The sequence below is a fragment of the Bombus pyrosoma genome, linkage group LG7, assembly GCF_014825855.1.
Source record: "Bombus pyrosoma isolate SC7728 linkage group LG7, ASM1482585v1, whole genome shotgun sequence".
Classification (NCBI taxonomy): Eukaryota; Metazoa; Arthropoda; class Insecta; order Hymenoptera; family Apidae; genus Bombus; species Bombus pyrosoma.
In genome coordinates this window covers 3,510,494-3,523,201 of record NC_057776.1, presented here as the reverse complement: position 1 = coordinate 3,523,201, position 12,708 = coordinate 3,510,494, and the positions used below count along the sequence as shown (strand labels likewise).

The following is a 12,708-nucleotide window of genomic DNA, read 5'->3' as shown; positions in this document are numbered from 1 at the left end:
CCGATATAATCATGATAGCCATACCTCGTTATAGTGCTAATAAATTTTCAAAATGTTTCGTACAACACACATAACGCAATCACAAAAGCTTTCTATGATAAAGCGTTGAAATACTTTCGTGAACTACTGTGTCAATGCGTGTGCATGTGCGCGCGCCATAGTGCGTCAACGCGTGCCATTACCATGTACCAGTTTGCCCTAAATGTACCGCGACGAAATTAGTTTTGAGAACAACGATACCGACACGAGAATCAGAGAAGGTGGGGACACGAGACGGTTTGACCCGCGTGTATTTATACGCGACCGGTACCGTAGCACGCAAATTTTCAAGACGAGCACAAAGGAGGCATTGTAAACGATTGTTAATTTCGCGTGAACGCACTTGGTGCGCGCGCGTGCACGCGCCACTCAATTCGCTTTTCGCTTTATTTCGATCACAGTGACGGCCATTGTTCTTTGAAAATCTCCACCGAGGGACACCCAGGCTATCAAGACGCGTAACAGCGGCAAGGAAACCGATTTCATGCTAAATTTAATCAATTATCGTTCTCACAGGCGTGTCACTCACGTTTACGTTATCTTTATGCATTGTGTCTATTGTTTATCGAACGTACCGACTGTGAACAGCATTGCACAACTTATCCGTGTGTCCAAGTCTCTCTATCACTCTCTTGCGTCAATACGTAAATAATGTTCACACGATAACCTCCTTGCGGCTGTTGCCTGTCAATGAGTCATACATCGCTGTTTGGTTCCAAAGTCTGAAATGCAAACTTAGCCCTCAAACACTATGGGCTATACGACGATTTCTCGTCTATAAGTTTATCGGATTATATTTGTACAATTCATTTATTAGTACTGCAATATGCATTCATATCTAAGAATTTTATTGAAACGGAATACATTTTTTTTCTCTTGATTATTGCATGTATCTTGTGAACATATGAGTGTTGTAAATCATGAAGTTATACGTGTATAAAAATATGCACATAATTACGTATGAAAATTATAGAGTCATGAAAGAATTACAATAGTCACTTATACTGTAATATATATATATATATATAATTATACAATTATATTGTAACTAGAATAGTGCATGGCATTGTTTCAATCGATCCTAAAATGTTGACGATTCAGGCGGATGTTAAATGTATCGATAGCGCAAAGTTATCGACGGACATAACCTCTGCATATTATTTACTGTGCATATTTGCCCTGTTATTCTATCTACTGTTTGTTTATTTCATGTTATAGTTCGTGTTCCGTGTTTATTTTGAAGCCGTGTAGCTTACAAACGAAACTAATTACGTTGTTTTATTTATCTACAAGCGCGCCATCTACATCCGCGAAATATCCCACTTCGCACATAAAAACCTAGGGTTATCGACTACATACGTGCGCGTGCTATTTTATGAGAAATTTATCAGCAATCAAAGTTACTTTCTTTCGCAATCTTTCCCCTTAGGGGTAAACTTTTATCGCAGTCTGTGATTGAAGAACGTATACTTAGAATTCTTTGTTACCAGTATCTATAGCTCCTCGCGAGGCTAGCGAGTCGCGAAGTAGATGGTCTGTAATGATCGCAGTTTGCAGAGTTCACTTCCTGTGCGATTATGATTTCAGCTATCTGTGATGCATGCCGCCCTAGCTAGTAAGAATCCGCTATCTACGCTATGTATACGCCACGCCGTTTTACTATGCCTATAGTTCAGCTATAAACTAAAACGCTTCATAATCTCGCTTCCTACCAACGTTCTTCCAACTGGTCTTCAGAAATCGAAATTTCGAAGTAACCAAATGATCGTTTCAGGAAATCACGTATGGTGGATTATGAAAGTGTTTAAGCGCATATCATAAAATACTTTTACGTGTACATACATATACATATGTAGTGTGCATTGTATAACACGTTCTGAAAGGTTATAATAGGATAAGTTAAGAAGTGAAAAATTCCTTAGAACCGATCCCATCTAATGATATATTTTTCACATATGTGTTTTTGGAAGGATGCGCCGTAGTACATGAAATCAAAAGTCAATTTTCTCATCGCATCTTGGACAAAAACGTGATCGATACTTTCAATTCTTGTATTTTCCGTAAACAGCAAACAAGGTATGTGAATTTTAATATCTTCGCATACAAACGAATAACATATGAGTAAATTACGACAATCGCGTCTCAACGCAGTGCTGACGAAATTTCAAAATATTTCGTCACGACATATCTATAGAAGACGTTTACGACCGTTCGAATACCTTCGTGACTCACGGTACGTGATTTCGTCGAACGATCGTTTCCTAATTTCCCCTCTTATAACTGCTACTTCAAAACGGGATAGAGTAAATTTTTAGGTTAGATAGGTAATGCCACAGTCGAAAAACGGCCAGTCGGAAATGGAATAAAATTTAGCAAGGATTAGTCCCAGCGATATAACACTGTTCTCTTGCAGTTTATGCCGAATTATGATAATGGACGTGTTCTCGATCCACGCATCATGGGTTTGCAACCTTTTCAGCCGTGATCCACGGTTAGTAAAACGAGTGGGGGGTAAGTGGAAAGGGGCGAAGAAGGCAGGACCGTATAATTACCAGCGTCCAAGCAATTTCCAATGTTTCCCCAGCCGGTTCGCTCTTTCTATCCGCGTTTAGCTTCTCCCGCTGAGAAACAGAGAGCCCGGGGGCTGATTCCTTGAAATTGATTCTCCGCTTTCTCCAACCCACCATCTGTTGGCGGCATCCCCAAACGAAATAATCGAGGAGATTAAGGGCTTGCGAAGACACGGGATGAGGTCGCGGCTGCCCTCCCCCCTTATTTCAGTCTTTTTTCTCAATAAAATTCTGGCACGTTCCTGCGCCGGATATTGTGTATATCGCGTGGGACAGCGCACGTACCATCGCATGCTGTGGTCGAGAACTCGATCTTGCGTAAACGAGCAATTCGCCAGTGATCATTTCCAAAATCTGCCGCGAGAGATGGCGGCTAACCTCTGGATGACGTTTTCTCGATGGAAACGTTCAATGTTGCCCGTTCCTCCGAATTGCATCGGTGACCGATCGAGATGAAATTTGGTGGATTCATACTTCTGAGGTAAATAAATTTCGCAAACGAAAACCGAATCTGATAAGAATAGAATTTTAGTAATATCTCGTTGACACGGTAAATATATACCGAATTTAAAAATTGCTTCTATATGAAAAACCTGAAATGCCAATTATCATGTCTGTCTCCTGTAATCATAATAGAGACTTACTTGTATAGTCTGAATGCATGAATTTTTTCAAGTTAAAATCCTACCTTACAGATCCACCATCTCTCCCCAAGATAATTATAAAATTCTACGTGGATTATTCATGTGAACTTTCAAAAATACTACGGTCAAATCTTTTTCTCTAGGTCACTGAGAGAAAATGGTTGGGGAAACGAAGCAGATGCCTCCACTGTGTCCTCCCGGTCCCCGTTCATTTATCATTGCCTTGGTGTAAAGGCAGAAAAATGCAGAAAAGCGACGAGGTAGATGTACATATATACATATATAAGCGGCGCGTGATTCCGATGATTTGCCCACATTATTCATTCTGGAAATTGTACAAACGACGCTTGGACGACGCGTTGATAAACGACGCCGAGACGCGTTCGATTACGTCGCCAGGAAATCTGAAAAATATATGCGACGTATTGGCAAATTGGATCCGAAGAGAGCCGATTTTAAATTGATAACGACCGATTCCCCGAAATGGTGGGCACGGAGTGTCCGACTGTCCATTCGTTTATATTTCTCTTTATTATGCGCTCACGACCGTATCGATTACGCGTGGAATATTAATTATCCGAGTGTATTTATGACGCGGCATATTTGTTCTGAATCCACTTGGTTAAAAAAGCAGGTCGCTTATATAAGTTATATATTGGAACGATACTATATTACAGGCCTGTTACAGAATTGATACAATTCGGGAAATTTACTGTTTCGCTTGGGAAAATTATTCTCGATTTCCTTGGATTACAAGCTGAGAATAATATTTTATCTTCTTTGAACATTATTATTGGACTTGACACTTGGCTATCGTTATTTCGTTTCACGTATCATCGTTATTTTTCCTGGCAAATTTAATTTACAACATAATGTGTTCTTAATGTGTTCTAAGAAACTGATATTTTCAAGTTGTATCGATTTTGATTCCGCTTGAAGCTACATTCATACTTCTCCATAACAACAGTTATGGATAATATTAGTACAAAATGGAATTACGCCTTAAATGTTGAAATAATGATTAAACGAGACTTTTAAACAAATCATGCCAATTAACGGTTGAAAATTTAACTAACGTTTCGAGTCACACGAGCAGATATAGAGAACTAGCTATTCTCCTTGTTTTCATTGGATATTTCATAAACATTGGAAGCACCGAATTATTTATACTGTGTATAATCCACCGTGTGCAGCTGTATACAGTCGCATGTCCGCTCCAATGCTCTATAATATAACGATACCAATTATCATCATTATGCTCGCGTGCAATTAACAACGTGCGGCGAATTATAAACGAAACGCAATGAATTCGATGCGGTTATGTTATCGAACACACACCGATCGTCCGAATCTGCGCAAGAGATTGAAGAATAACGGATTTATCACCGGGACAATATCAGTCTGAAAATATCGTGATTTCCAATTGTAAACAGGACCAGTCATGAGATATCACTTCTCGATTATCTTCTACATCCAGACACTTCCAGTCAGAATATTGTTTCCAACGAAACCTGTTTACAAACTTCACAAATGATACCACACGCATAAAAATAAATCCTAAATATACGATCAAATTTTCCCACGCGATGCTTAGTTTCCACGAAAATTGAATTAAAGTATTCCTGTAGTAAGATTACACTCGGTAAAAGCTGCTGTTAGCAAGAAAAATGTCGCCAGTACAGACGATATCTATGTAGAATACTTTCAGATCATTTTTTGAAAGGAAGAAGATTTATTTCGAGCAATTCTTACGTTAATCGTTTATATCGAATCTTCTAATGACTAAATTAGAATCACCAATCTGTCCATAATATCTGTCCAAAACAATTCTCTATTCAGTAATACCAACAGTAGTAACATACAAATATCACAAGTAGCGATAATACATCAATTGTAACCTATAACCTGTTTCTAGTTACCTTTTTTAACGACGATTATGCCAAGTATCATTAACTAAAATAAATCGCATTAGTGACATTAATGGTCTATCGTACGACCAAATCAGAATCATTAACTCTCCATAATCTAAGTCATAGGCATCTACCCAAAGTTATAAGGAACTGTAATTCTTGTAAAAATGAAAGTTCTCGTAATTTTGCGAGCGTCTCCCCCTCTGGCGGCGTGTTTTAAAATACTTCCCCGACGACGTGCGGCTGGTTGGCACACGTGAATCATTACACGGCTAAAATACCACGTTCAATGAACAGGCCGAGGCGCGCACGTGCGGGACAGGCACACGACACGCCTGGTCGTCTCCATTCAAGTCGGCCGGGAGTTAAAACTGTTTTACCAGAAGTGGCGGCACGTGATTACGTCCCGGGCTATTCTTGGCACTGGAGAGGCTAGGCTTGGATGTGCACGCTCTCCTTTTCTCTCTATCCATTCCGAGTGGAAGTACGGAAGCGCGTAGATAACTGGAACACTTCGAGACACGAAAGAGTAGCGGTATACGCGTCACCGGAAGAATAGCAGATACCGGAACTATACTAAATTCAAATATCGATTAAATTTGAAATTTAAAAGGACGTCTATATATAAGATATATAAAAGACATACGTTTGCCACTAATGAAATGTAAGATTATAATAATACGATTATTTCATGGTACAACTAGAGCAAGATAAGGTCAGGTAACTATACATTCGTACGTTCGCAATAACGATGACAAAGAGCTGACGCAAATTTTTAACTATAATAGTCCTTAATTCCTAACTAAAACATTCTTCAAAATCCTAATCAAGTAATTACAGAAAACGTACAGATAAAAAATGATCTACCATTGTGGTACACTATTCACTAGCCGAGGGTTAAGTTAGCGATTCAGACTCTGAAACCGAAACCGCTCCTCATAACGATGAACAACTCATTGACAGATAGCAACCACTAACAAGTTATCTGTAGACTTACTTGTATTGATGCGAGAGAATAATAGAGAGACGAAAGTACGGAAGCGTGTAACTGGAACATAACGTTTCGAGGTTTTGAGACTCTGAGATGGGAACGGTGGTAGTACTGGTACGCGCCAACCGGAAGAATAACAGACGCTAAACGGAAGTAGTGGAGGGGGCGAAGAGAGGAAGAGGAGGACGAGGAGGGTGAAAAGCGAAACGCGAAAGGACGAAAAGAATGGAGGTACTGGCGAACGAAGTGGGTAAATGACTTGAGCTAAATCAGAAAATTTATTGTGAATACGCGACGAGAGGCATGCCGCGAGTCGAAACTGTGCCACGCGGACGTTTCTTCTTCCGCTTCTCGTGCCTGGCCAAGATTAAAATTCTTCTCACGTTCGCGTCGTTAACGGCGAGTGTTTTTTGATGCGCGAAAGGCCACCACCGGTGAACAGCTTCTTTCTTTTTCTCCCTGCCTCCTCTTCGTTTCCCAATCCGTTCTCCACTTCGTTTTTTTCTTTTTTTTTCGTACTAAGAGAACGGACTGTAATTATCGATCGCTCGCGACTTGTTTGTGCTTGAGCGAGCGAGAGGAAGATGGGAGCTTCGAACCAATCGAAGTTTTATGCAATTATGGGAGCGTGTGCATAGACCCCGGCCAGCCGGTTCTAAGTTGTACGCTGATGGGTAGTGAATTCCTTGAGGAACGGAATATTAGAATGTCGGAACTTTGTATTTCTTTGGTTAAGCTATTTATTCTTATAAATGATGAATTTTGAGATCAATGAAATTCATAATAACAAAAATGTTTTGTTGCTCATTATTGACTGGTTTATGCTTCATAGTGCTTCATAATAAACTAGGTAAAGGCACAGTGTCTTTTTCCATTTTTATTATAATGTATGTAAATAACATTAGAGATCCAGCGATAACGTTGTGTAATATCTTTATAACTACAATCTCGCGTTGATCAATATTTTACGTAAACCTTGTCTTGTTGCGTTTATCCTACTTGATTTCCTTGATTTCTTCTACACGGCTATTAACGTCACTCGCAGAAGGTAGAATACCTGTCTTTGAGTAAAAACACAGCTCGTTCACAGTTCGCTGAACGTTCCTTTTTTCATTACATAAAACTGGGTAAAAAAGCGGTGGATTAGCAACTCTTGAGACGAGAGCTGCAAAGTGTAACGAGGGCCCGTTCTTATCTCTTTAATGCGCAAGTAATACGTCACCAGTTTATGGATTGCATTCTGTTTTGCATTCCGCTACCTCGGATGTCAATTGACACATTTAGCGAGGAAACATGATACATATCAAAGGTAACATTATTGAAGCTGACTTCTTCCCTCCCTACAGCGAGTAATTCCCAGTGACAAATGATAATTTCAAACGAGTAAAAATATTCCGCCGTATATTCGTCCACTTTTCCTTCCGCATTTCTCGTCGAGTTAACCAGCCAAATGGAACCGTGCAAACTGAAAAAACACAGAGACATACGACACAGAGGGCAAACGAAATTGTTTTACGTTCGACTAACGACTACTGCGTAAATTGGTCACGAAGCAGCGTTGATATGGATATGTACAAACTCAGAAGGAAAACAGACGAGCAGGAAAATCAGTGTATACGAAAGAAATGATATCCCGGAAATAGCCGAGAGATAAAACGTCGAGATAGAAACGAACGTTTGCCGAGCGAAGGTTTATCCGTCTCAAACAGAGGAGCCCGGTATGCTTCGCGTTAACGAGAGAGTCGAGTATCCATAATTTAACGCGGCCAGGATATCTTTCGAAGCGCAAACAGGTCTCGAAAGAGGAGAGACAACGTCGTCGGTGGTTTCATCGCCGGGAAACAAGGAGAGAAGACACACATAGAAAGAGATAGAGTATACATATACTCTGAACCGAAACCGATGATCAATTTCCCTGTCACAAGCTCGTAGAACAGACGGCGATATAAAGCAATCTGCGATATTCTCGGAGTACCTTGGAATTTTCTTCGAAACTCGGCAATCGATAAGTTGGTTGGCGTAAGGCTGAACTGCCGCTCCGAACTCGTTATATTTTATTCAGAATTAGAGTGGAAGTTAACGAACCTCCTGCGGACCGTTTAAACCAACTTCGAAGGGTGACACCGTTTGCTTCCTCCACGCCGCTGTTTTCCAAGTTAACCGACAGAAACAGCGCGCGATTCCTCTCCACCTAACGTTTACATACGGAACGACACAACTCTGTTCCTCGGCGTGACCCGAAGGACGATGATGTTATGCAATTCGATATCAACGGCGGAGATATTACTTTCGGCTCTGGGAATCGTTTCAACGATTAAAACGGAAACGACGAGGTGCTGACCTCCGACATCATGGTGTAGGTGGAAAGGTTATACGGGAATAGATATCGCTGTTTCTGGCTTGGGGTTAGGTTCGAGGCGAGACAACGTTCGCATCAACGCCACCAGGCAATTGAAAATAATGAGATTCGAGGATCGAAATATCGGTGCGGTGGCCGCGAAAATGTTGCGATTCGAAGGAAGAGATTGCGCGTAATAATAAGCAAAGAACGTCGTCTTCCTTTATACCTGCAGCTTCCACCACCTATTCGTGCCCATCCTTCCTGTTCAGTCTTCTATCTCCGTCTTTTCTATTAGTTCCCTTTATACTTCGTCATTTTCCACCACTGGCTCTGATCGTCTTTGTCATTCCCCCGTCTCGTCCTTGCCTTCCGTTTCGTTTCCACTTCCTCGTCATCTTCGTTCGCAGCCTCCTTCTTCTCATCTCACCGTTACCCCCACCACGCGCCACTCTCACCATCTTCCTTCTCATCGTTCGTCCAATCGTTCTATGTCTTTCTAGGCATCAGCCCGAAGAAGACCGCGCGCGCGACCCAATAAATAATTCATTCTTGATTATTTCCTGATATTTGATTCCGGAATCTAGGCACGTACATTCGACTTCTGCATAATTTATTCACTGGTAAAAGGGCACGTATAAATCCCGCAGAAAATATAGGAAAGGATCAACGGAGGTAAAAATAAGCGAGAACGCGTTAGCCTGTGGCAAAAATTCCACAACACAGCCGAGTAGTAAGTCTGTACTAATCGTTATATAGTTCGGGCCAAATATAATTCAACTGGCATGGCGCATCGGCTCAAAATGCTCTTCACGCTATGCGTTGATTTAAATCCAATTAACGGTGAACGAGTGCGTGAAACAGCAGTAAGTGGCCTTAACCGAACTACGAAGCGTACGATGTCGAATCAAAATAATTATAATTGCCGCGTTGATGCACTGCATTTGGCCGCGCGTTCGCGTCGTAACCGAAACGTCGTCAATTGCGCGTTCACCGTGTTACTGGTCCAAGTGGATTCGCGGTACACGGGTTCTGCTGTAACTAACGACATCTGCAAACAGCGTTAAGTCATTCTGTTTACGGAATAAATTATGGCGGGTCAAAATGTGCTTTTAACTATACGATTAATTTTAGTTCTTATTTAATTAATTTTACAAGGTAGTGGAAAGATCTTTTTCAAAATGTGTTTTCGGTAATTATACTGTTTAGTGATCTTTCCCAACTTTGACTATTTGATTTCAGTAGTTTTTCTTTCTTTCTTTTTTTAAGGAGGAACAAATTTTTTAAATTTGATATATTTTAAGTTTAATCCACTTAACGTACAGTTAATGTTCAGAATTTGGCACAGCATCAGGTTAGATTTGGGCCAACAATTTCTTCAATACGCTTAAATAAATTCATTGAAATTTAATCCAGAGCTAACCTTGCTTATTTGGTAAATTTCAAATATAAGTGAATTAAAAAAAGTATATCTTTTTGTTTATTACCAAACTGTGTAATGTTTCTAATTGTCAAGTGTAATTGCGAATGAATAGTGAATGTTTGACCTTTATATTTAGATCCGATAGTATCTGACAAAAAAAAATTGATAATGTCAAACAAAGTACAGAGTATCGAAAGAGCAATGAAAATGGAAATTAGTTATAAATGCAATAATTAGCATGAAAGCGCGAAGCATTGTATTAATTTCTCTCAGAATTTGATTAAAATCAATCAGCGCGCTGCGATATAACTTAATCTCGCTGAGGCATGATTGGAAAAAATGCCGGCATGATTACAGCAACGAGTCTTATTCGATTAAGAAAATTAAGGTTATTGAGCAGTTGGCATGCCGCGTGCTCGACGCATAAATATTATCCCGGTTAGTGGAGCAAACCATGACCACAGATCCGCGGATCGCATTACTAGTCCTCGCACACGTATTGACTGCTGGCGTGATGGCAAACAAATATATTTGTCCGGGCTAAACTTAATTAAATGCAACGAATTGTTGGTTTACTGATACCGGAATGCACTTTCAAGAGCAATTTAACAACCATTTGTGTAATCGAATATATCACGCTGTGTGCATTTCTATATATAATGATTATTAAGTATACTCGTACACTGATTATATTAGTGTTGGTATGTATGAAATGTTGTTTCTCCAAAATTTGAATTTGACGAGGAAGTACGACTCATTAAAAATCGATTATTTCATCATCAACATATAATACTCTATGGTTATTATTATGGAAGAAGAAATTTGATATTAATCGTATGTATTCTACGTTAAGAATATTCATAACCTACGACAATTAAATTTTTATCTGTTTTTAAGTTTAAGGAAAGCAAAGTGACGATATCCGTAAACAAAACGGTCCAACGTCCGAGTAACCATAACCTATTTTCCGCCAGTTAAAAAAAGAACGCTCAGTACACGTGCGAGTGAAGTATACTGAACGAAGACTGTTAAACACGAGTCTTGACTAATCAATAAACAGTCTCAGTGAAACCGACCAGCCACTTTGACTCCTTTTGATCCATACTGAATAACCAAACAGTAATTCTGAATACCTTTCGAACGAGAAACGTAAATATATCGCATTTCAAGCGATATGTGTAACGCGTAAAAAACGCATGCGCGTAAAACAAACATTGGGTTCTATATCATGGTATCGTATCTTACCGCGATACGATAATAGGACCTGATTGATTTTGAAAGCAAACGGATGAATCCTCTTCCAATATTCACTTATTTATACGATATTTTCATCCTATCATTTTCGTATTTATTGTAAACCTTCATTCATATTCATATCATTAACATTGATGGGTTGGTTATCACGTCCCTTTTATTATCTTGTTGTCGATAAGACTTCAACAAAATAACAAAATACGTCAAGCAATATTGTTCCTATATATAATTTCTTTAACGTATCAATCATAAATCACGAATCGCTAATCAGCTTGGACACCAAAAGCCAGGCGAGAATATACGATGGTACGGGTAGCGGTATTATTTGTACGAGCTTCCCGGTGTAAAAAAATTATATAAAAAAGAATCCGCATATTATAAATTCTAATTAGCATTATTAATAACGAGATGAATATGTTCTCGCTCGTTTCAGTTCTGCATTAACTCGACGTTATAATAAACCCAGAATTCATACAAAAGCAAATTATCTTAACATCCAAGAATCTCTAACAATGATCCTAAGCCACAGCCATTCGAAAAATTTTACTAACTCATAACATTCTCCTATACGCACCATTTACAACAAAGATTGCCGGTTCGAAACGTCTGGATCTCAGGAGCCGCGGTAATTTCCAACCTTAACGGAGGAAGAAATTAAAAATAATCGACGATGATTTCCTACGTCGGTACCGTGGTCGGTCACAGAGGATGGATCGACCGACAGCGTGGAATTTCATGGAATACAGGCTCCAAGATAAAGCGTTTTCCACGTGTGTTTAGCCCACCGATGTCTGTCGTTGGTTTATGGTGGGGAGAGACACGAGTGGCGGGGATAGATGAACCGAGGCGCGAGGGGACGAGGACAGAGAGAGGGCCAAGATTCACATCGACGGCCGAGCATTTGTTCCAAGATGATTCTCAGATGCTTGATCGCTCAAGCAGATATAATCCCACGAGCCAGGCAAACGGGATGATTTTAAACAAAGGAAGCCACCCGTTGAAGCATGATCGAAGTTCGCCACGGTACGTGGTCGTTCTTCGCGCAGCCTTTGGACGCCTTCGAACAACCACTAACACAACAGACTGAGAAACGAACCGAACCGACTCGCGAGGATATGACCGCGCGTTCCATCCTGCCTTACAGCTAGAGGGCTACACGTAGTGTCTCCCTCGATCTTGGTCCTTCTATCTTTCTCGCGCTAATATATGCTTCCTTTTATAATACACTTCCCGAGGCTCCGAGCGGTGCTGTTATTGCCTGGTCTTCAGCAGGTTAAAGTCGGTGAAAAAATGATCGTCGGGTTCCGTGATAGTAAGATTATTCCTTCGAATATTTCAGTGCCATCGCGTTTGATATTATGTATATATTCCGTCGTTTCAATACACTGCGCGTTTTATTTCGAGCGATGGCATTCTGGAATGAGGGTCGGTTGGAAATTGAACAGCAAGAGCTTACTACGATTTGTCTACAGTGAAATAAGAAAAATTGGGTAGTCAATTAACCTATTCACCGAGGAAGATGAATCTTCGTTCAGATAT

General features: G+C 40.2%; 1 protein-coding gene across 3 annotated transcripts in view; it reads right to left on the bottom strand.

Moving 5' to 3' along the window:
• Positions 1 to 12,708, bottom strand: part of LOC122568989 — a 121,909-nt gene that overhangs the window by 79,555 nt on the left and 29,646 nt on the right. Inside the window, exon 1 of one of the 3 annotated variants that reach the window (XM_043729406.1) lies at positions 8,722 to 9,473. The exons of the other annotated variants lie outside the window; for them this stretch is intronic. The gene's annotated coding sequence lies outside the window, so the exon portion shown is untranslated. Of the gene's footprint in view, positions 1 to 8,721; positions 9,474 to 12,708 lie in introns of those variants that run through there. 3 annotated transcript variants of the gene reach the window in all.